Consider the following 8,055-nt stretch of genomic DNA (forward strand, 5'->3'; position numbering starts at 1 on the left):
CACAGGGCTTGAACCATGACTTCTCCTTCCCTCCTTTAGGTTCTGCTCATAGAATAGCTGAGGAAAGGCACTGAACAGATTCTGAAAAGCTGATTGTTGACTGACCTGTTACCTAGATAAGTACCACTTTTGATTATTATTATAAGTTCTTAGTTTATTGCTAAGCCAAGATGGACTCTGTCACAAAGAACACATAATAACAGAGGTAAGCATAAGACAACTACTTTAGATCTCTTCCACATATTTATTCTTGGTGTCAGCCTCATCTAAAGATTGTTTAGCCATGATTCACTTCTTCCTTTGACCACATCAATAGTGGTTGTGGTTATTTTTTAGTTTTCTAGTGTTTTCATTTTAGATAATAGAAGAATATTTTGTTAGGTTTGAAAAAGTAGGTACAATGAATAAATCAACTATCACTATTTGAGGGGCCATAAATTTAATGTAGATGTACAACAAAATGGGTATGTTTTCATAGTAATATAAAATCCAACAGACAGAGACATACTTAGGTCAGCTGGGTGACTTTCTTAGATATGTTTTCTATTGCTGTGATCACAGTACCATGATCAGAAGCACCCTGAGAAAGAAAGGGTATATTTTAGCTTATAGTTCTACAATACACTCCATCATTTGAGGTTATCAGAGCAGAAACTCGAACAAGGCATGAATCTGGATATTAGAGCTGATATAATGCCTTAGAGGAGTGCTGTTTATCAGCATGCTTTTTGTGGATAGCTCAGCCTGCTTCCTTGTAGCATGAAGGGCCACTAGTCCAGAATGCAGCATGATTCATAGTGAGTTGGCACCTCCCACATCCAATATTAATTAAGAAATTGGACCACAGGCTTGACTCCATGCCAATCTTATAAGAGCATTGCTTCTATAGAGGATCCTCTTCCAAAATGTCAGTAGCTATTGGAAATTGAAACAAACCTAACCAGAACAGATTCTCCATGAATCTTACTTTTCTTATCTAAAAACAGAGTCCAAGTCAGTTCCCTTTTTAAGATAATTGTATTATACAGACGAGTTCTGTCACCAGATACAGTAAAGTTATTTGGTGAAATGTAGAGTCAGGGGCCCAGCACACACAAACCTCTCTCTGATGAGACATTGCCAATATGGCTTTATTTATGAGCATATTGACATAGAATTTGGGTTCTGATTTAGACTATTCTATTTTCACAAAGTAACTTAACTTCTTTACAAATATTTCTCCTATAGAACTAATGATATTGTGCCATATCAACATGGTACATATACATATGATGTTTGTGAAGTTGAGTCTGCTTAGTTAGAACTTCCTATAATTAAAAGGCCAACCACTGTCATATATGACTGATTCTTCCAACCAGTTTTAAGTACCTAAAACATCAGAGTGAAGAAAAAAAGTCAGAGGACTGAGTAATTGGAGGTCTTTTGCAGCGGTTGCTAGGGGCAGGCTAGACAGAATTGACACTCTTTTGTAATTGATTTGGGGAATATCTGAGTTTGAGGTTAATAGGGCGGGGATATGATTAACAATCTGAAAGTCTTCCACCAAGTCAGGATTTTGGATATTACTGCTATGTGGTTGTGGTTTTAATTTCTAATCAACTGCTGCCAAACTTGATGTTGGCTTATTAAGCTAGTGGATGTAGATGTATGGATCAGAGTTTGGTTTTGTTAGATGTTACCAGCCATAGTTTGATTATATGTACAATCTTTTGTCTCACACATTGATTTCATATCTACTGATATTATTTCTAAAGTAATCTGATATTTTATCAAATTATTTATTTGCATATGTGATTGATATGAAGAAATGAATAACTAGAAGTTGGCACTACATATTTTACATCGTATTTAAGCAAAACTAAACAATCAGTTAATTGAATAAGGAAAATAATTCATTTTGACCAACTAAATATTTTACCTAAAGTTAATTTTATTTTGCTGAAAGTTCCACAAAACACACTTTTAAGACATGAATTCTTATATGAATATAAACAGAATATGAGTGTCCCATCATCTGGGGCCAGGATGAAGTGTTACCCCTCAGAGGCATAAAATTGCATATCCATCCAATTGCTGTATAAGTGGTGTTTCCCTTGCTTGGAAGCATCTGGTAAAGGTTGCTTGCAAGACAGGATATTGAGTCAGAGTTCTGTTCTTGTATGACAATAACCACAGTCAAGTCCTGTGAATGTTCATTTAGTGATAGTGTCTGCACTTAATTCAATATAGCCTTGTTGTCACTTGTCAGGTAAATCAAAGGCACATAGAGCATATTGAATGCTTGTTATTATCTAAGTGTATCAGTCATGCATGAGTAGTCCCAAAGGTTCCATTTCAAGTAAGAATCACAAAACCTGCCTTGGATAAGAATATGAGTCTAGGACACATGTTCTAGAAATAGGAAATTGTAAAATGCTACACAATGATTTCCTTATTTGCAATTTTAAAGTTAGTTTATTGAAAATAAAGAATCACACTCAAGTATACAGTTTTTTATAACCATACAAAATGTATTTAAAATTGGTTTCTGACCACATGGACTTGTTGAAGGCAATGTTTTTCAAATTTATTATGATAATTACATTTTAGAAAATCTTAATAGTTATTTCATCTTTTTCCTCTCTTCACATTGATTTAAAATTAACAAATAACCTTCATAGTTTTTCTCTGGTTGTAGTGGTGTCCTTTAAAGAGTATGCTTCATGTTTTGCTTTCTGAAATAAGCAAACATTCTCACAGGTGTTCTTACTGTCTTTAACACTGTTCCCTACTCCTCCATCTCTATTCAACTCTCTGCCCCTTCCCAGAAAATATGAGCTCTAGAAACCATTTTACAGGGACAGAAAATGTAAATATAGCACTAAGACTCCAGTTATAAAATCTATATAACTAATAGAATGAATACATGTGGATATGAGCTTTAGAGTAAAAGAAAGTTTTTTTAAATTGCTTTTAAGAACAAATAGGTGGGAAAATACATTTGTATTAAGGACAGAAATTTAAATGCATTGGCACACATCAAGCATGCATATTCATTTGTGTATTCTTGGAAATGAATGGCTGTGTAACTGCATTTGTGACTGCATATATATATGCATGCATATGTATGTCTATTTAGGTAAATATATGTATGTATTGATGAGTGTGTCTGTGTGCTCATCTGAGAATAGAAGCATAAGAGAACAGTGTTTTTCATTATCGTGTTGTATAAACACTATTACTATTTGGAAATCTTAATTTCTTTGAACATATAACCTTAATTTATACAAATTAATTTCAAAAGCTAACAGTAAATCTTCATGTTCCAAAACTACCTCTTAAACTTCTTGTGCTAATATTTCTACAATTCTGTTTCAAAACTATCTTTCCCTATCATTTTGTTTGTGTGTGTGTGTGTGTGTGTGTGTGTGTAGATGGGCTAAAAGTTTCCTTTGTAAACAACTGAGGTCAGAAGTCACTGATTTCGTTTCCTCAGTTTAATGGTAGCCTAGGCCTAGATAATGCTTTAATATCAAAACTGGGGGCTGGTTTATTTGTCAAATGGCCTTTATAGCTAGTGAATTATGCAGTATTTAAGAAGGGTGCAATGTGGCCAATCAGTTTGCAAAGGGGTTCAGCACCCAGCATCTGAAAGGACAAAAGACATCCTGAGCTCCACAGTGGGGTAGGTTGTGAAACCTCAGACACCACACCTGCAGCTGCAAAGCTCCCTGAACTTGCATCTCAGGCTCCTTTGCATTCCAGCAAGGTGCCAATCAGCAAGTTGTTTCTGGTTAGTGATATGGAAGCAGTGGTGTGGCTGTGTGAAGATAGCCTGACATAACCAGAGCTTGACCAAAGCACATATTGTAGAAGAGCAGGTACAAAGAGGTTATGTGGAAGAAATTTTCCATCTAACCTGAAATTTTTGGGAAAAAATAGAAGAGATATTCAAAGAGGGATATTTGGAGAATTATTTGATAAAAATCACAGTGAGGCACTGAATACAAAAATAACAATAACATGGAATTTTTTTGTGAGGCTTTCAAGAGAAGAACTCTGGATTTAGGAAATGTATTAAGCACAGAAATAGGGAACAGCAAAGGATTTGTCACCCTAAAAACTCTGGACTCACCCTTTTCCTCACACTATTCACTGGGTTTCTGTTTAGGTAAATAGTACCAGAAAACTGATAATAAATTTACCTGTTGGCACTACCATCAAGGCCAGCCTTCTAGGACAGACAGGAGAAAAGAGGAATATATCTTAAGGGACACATAAAAGAAACAATGTAGCAGGAAATTTGTAACCCCAAAGGATATCAAACCAAAAATTACAGTTGGAAGCTCAGGTATATTTTTGTTTTTAGGAGTTTAAAAGAACATTAATGTTCTTTATTAGTGAATTCGTGAGCAACTGTTGATTAATATTTAAATGCAATATTTTTCTATTTTAAATATTGTCCTTGGAATTGAGAATCAGTTCCTTTTAGTTTGCTTCAGAAAGAAAACTGGTAGTTTATTAAGACAAAAAAATAATGTATTACAGGTGGAAAAGACAGAAAGAGGGAGGTAGAGAGGAAGCAAAAGAGGGGAAGAGGGAGACAGAATGAGAGAGACAAAATGAGAGGGGGAAAAGATAGAGAGAAATAGAGAGTCAAAGAGAAAGAGAGAGAGAAGGAGAGAGACAGAAAGAGAGAGGGAGAGACTATCAAGGGGATCAAATTATACACTGAAGGGTTAATGGGGGCTTCTTCGGGAAAAGTCGCAAGTGAGTTCACAAGAGACAAAATGGGAAAAGAAAAACCAACCATGTAATATCAACTAATGGTCTATAATTCCACAACATAAATACAGTTGAACAAGATAATCTGGTGTGGCTTTGGTCAGAGATGTTCTTTAGATATAATCACCAATAGAAGTATCTTGGAAAAGGTATCAGTGAGCTTGGGTCTGAAATCTGAAACCCCAGAATTGACTCTGACACCTGTGCAGGCATTCCATTTCCCCTCTCACTGATCCTAGTGTTTATCTTATTAGGATGCTCAGAAGCTGCGAGATTGAAACCGCAGCCCATGTCTCATGTTGACAATTAGGCACACAAACATCTATTCCTTTAACCAATAATAGTGATTGATATATGGTGTTTTTTTAGATTTGGGAAATGCAGGACTAAATAAAAAAAAAACACAGTGTATTTTCTCTCTCTTAATAAAATCCTAACTCTGGTAAGGGGGACAGCAAGAGTACACAGTCTATTTATAAACTGACAGAGGAAGGAACAATCAGTAAATGAGACAGTCTGGGAGATAAAGGGACAGAGTAGAGTGTGATGTAACAGAATCTAAAATAAGAAAGCTTGAAAGGGCAATTGTCATTTATCACACACTAACAAAATTGCCTCTAAGTCATATAATCCAAGACCTATGAAGTGAACTTGACAACATGGAGGTAACTGCTGACATTAATAAAAGCCTTCTTGGGGAAGTGATTTCGACCAGAGATCAATTGAAGTGAATCAAAAATAGAATGGGAAGCCAGGGAAAGGAGAGAGCAACTTTTCAAAAGGGTAAGCAAAGAAGGAGAAGCAGCTGGTCACAGCTGCAGAAGGTTGCTTTTCTCTCTTGCTTCCTAAGTTTTCCCTTGAAAAAAGGTGTTAAAACAGTTTATTAAGTCATTAGCAATGGTCATATTATTCAAATATGTATTGACAAGTCAAGTTCCAAAACCCACATTTGGAAGCCAACGTTTTAGGGAAGATGAGAGATAGTAAAATAAAGAGTTCTGGCATGTCGATTAACATTAACTGAATATTTTAAAAAAACATTGAAACATTCAGGGAGGAGAGGCCCTTGGTCCTGAGAAGGCTTGATGCCCCAGTATAGGGGAAGGCCAGGACAGGGAAGCAGGAGTGGGTGGGCTGGTGAGCAGGGACAGAGGGGATGGGTTAGGTTGTTTTCAGAGGGGAAACCAGGAAAGGAGATAACATTTGAAATGTAAGTAAAGAAAATATTTAATTTAAAAAAAAAAGAGGAAGGAAAAAAGTGTGGGAAGTTGAGTATTCCTGTGAAATACCCTATTATTCGTGACAAATTAGCTCTTTATCATCTTGAGCACGTTTGAAGAAGTAGCAGTGATGGGAAATAATCCTGGAGTAGTGTGTGAGAGTGCGAGCACAGGGAAGATACTGACAGGCCGTGCCACAGCCTATTTAGGATCTGCAGTTATAATTTTAGAACAGTGAGGCTCTTCCTATTATGGACTTTCTGCACTGATGCTCATTCGTGCAGGTGAAAACACAGAGAGCACAGATAATTGACAAGGGAACTGGACTGGGTACATGAAGAAGGAAGAGAGGGCCGCGGTGCTGCAGCTTTTCTTCCTGGTATGGTTATCTTAATGACTATACATCTTAGGAAGAAGGGAGGGTAGGCGATATAGAGGAGGTGGTTCCTACTAACTCAGAACCACCAGTACAAGGATAGCTCCCCACAAAATAGGCCATCCAAAATAAAGAAAATACCTCCATAATATCAGATTGTAAGGAGTCCTGTAAGGAATTTCCTTAATTAGTGATTGGTGGGGAAGGGCCCAGCCCTTTATTGGTGGTGCCAGCACTGGGCTGATAGCCCTGTGTTTTATAAGAAAACAGGCTGAACAAGGCAAGAGGAGCAAGCTGGTAAGCAGGATCCCACTATGGCCTCTGCACTGGCTCCTGCAAACCACTATAACTAAACTTTTGGCAAATTCATATACAATAATTCTTGTTATAAGCTTTTCCTTTTTTGTTCATTCCTAAGATCTTAATTAGAGTTTTACTGCTGTGAGAACACACCATAGCCAAAGCAAGTCTTATAAAGGACAACATTTAACTAGGGCTATCTTAAAGTTCAGAGGTTCAGTTCATTATCATCAAGGTAGGAGCATTGCAGCATCTAGGCAGGTGTGGTACAGGAGGAGGTGAGAGTTCTTCATCTGAAGGCTGCTAGTAGAAGACTCACTTCCAGGCAACTAGGACTGGGGTATTAAAGGCCACACCCACAGTGACACACCTACTCCAACAAGGCCACATTTACTCCAACAGGGCCACAATCTTCTAATAGTTCCACTCCCTGGGCTGAGTACACAAACCATAGCATTCCACTCCCTAGCTCTCATAGGCTTGTTCAAACATATGGGGACCATACCTAAACATTAGAAGTCTTATTATAAAATTACATGATTCTTTGTCATTCTTTTTTGGCTCTAGGCTTCCCTCAGCTCTCAAAATGTTGTTTTATTCCCAATTCCAAGTGCTTATGAACATGGACACTTACTTTATCAAAGCCGTAAAGAAATGAAATTTCTTTAAAAATAGATTGAAATTATATATAATATAATCATGGGAGTGTTATAACATCATTCTTGTTAGAGTGTTTACCATCAAACTGCAGTTCATGATTGAATGGAGGAATGATGCAAGATATGAAGATCAGGAGACAATAATCTTGAGTCGTCTTTCTGTCATAAACAGTAACAAGGGCATTAGGGAACATATATAGTTTACTGATGGACTAGTTTGTGAGTGAGTATAGGAGAAAGATTAGTGGCATTAATGAAGAAAATAAAATAAGTTCCAAAGGTTTTTGAGTATAAGGTGCAGATATTTTTCAAAATGAAGGGGAAGATACTGTTTTAGTTACTTTCCTATTTCAAGGAAGAGACATCATAACTAAGGAAACTTATAAAAGGAAACATTTGATTGAAATGCTTGCTTACAGTTTCAGAGGGTTAGTCCAAGATCACCATGGTGTGGAACAAAACATCAAATGGGCAGGCATGATGCTGGAGCAATGGCTAGGAGCTTACATCTGACCCACTGGCAGGGAGCAGAGAGATGATGAAACAGTCAGACACACACACACACACACACACACACACACACACACACACACACCACACCACACACCATACACACACATATATACACACACACATACACCACACACACATAAACACACATACACACACATACATACACACATACCACACACACCACACACACACACACACACCACACCATACACACACATATACA

The sequence above is a fragment of the Apodemus sylvaticus genome, chromosome 6 (assembly GCF_947179515.1).
Source record: "Apodemus sylvaticus chromosome 6, mApoSyl1.1, whole genome shotgun sequence".
NCBI classification, from domain to species: Eukaryota; Metazoa; Chordata; class Mammalia; order Rodentia; family Muridae; genus Apodemus; species Apodemus sylvaticus.